Below are 213 nucleotides of genomic sequence, written 5' to 3'. Positions count from 1 at the left end.
GTCCCAATCGAAGATGTGCTCACTGCATGGTGTTCTTGTGGCAATTGTTGTGTGCCGATTACTAATAAGCAATCCGAAAATAATGTATTGTGACGTGTTTCCATAAACACCAGACACTTACGGTCTTGTTTTCTTGAAGGTGTGCATGACATTACGATGGGTTTGTGTTCGTTGGCTGATGCTTACGACCACAACGAGTGGACTACAAGCGCG

At 44.6% G+C, this 213-nt stretch overlaps 1 protein-coding gene across 4 annotated transcripts in view; it reads left to right on the top strand.

The window, feature by feature from the left end:
• The window catches only part of LOC119593716 (aquaporin-11-like), a 26,114-nt gene that overhangs the window by 6,729 nt on the left and 19,172 nt on the right, over positions 1 to 213 (top strand). The gene's annotated exons all lie outside the window — the stretch shown is intronic.

This window comes from Penaeus monodon, chromosome 32, assembly GCF_015228065.2.
Source record: "Penaeus monodon isolate SGIC_2016 chromosome 32, NSTDA_Pmon_1, whole genome shotgun sequence".
In the NCBI taxonomy this organism is placed as follows: domain Eukaryota; kingdom Metazoa; phylum Arthropoda; class Malacostraca; order Decapoda; family Penaeidae; genus Penaeus; species Penaeus monodon.
The sequence above is the reverse complement of the archived record's forward strand: the minus strand, read 5'-3'. Positions and strand labels throughout refer to the sequence as shown.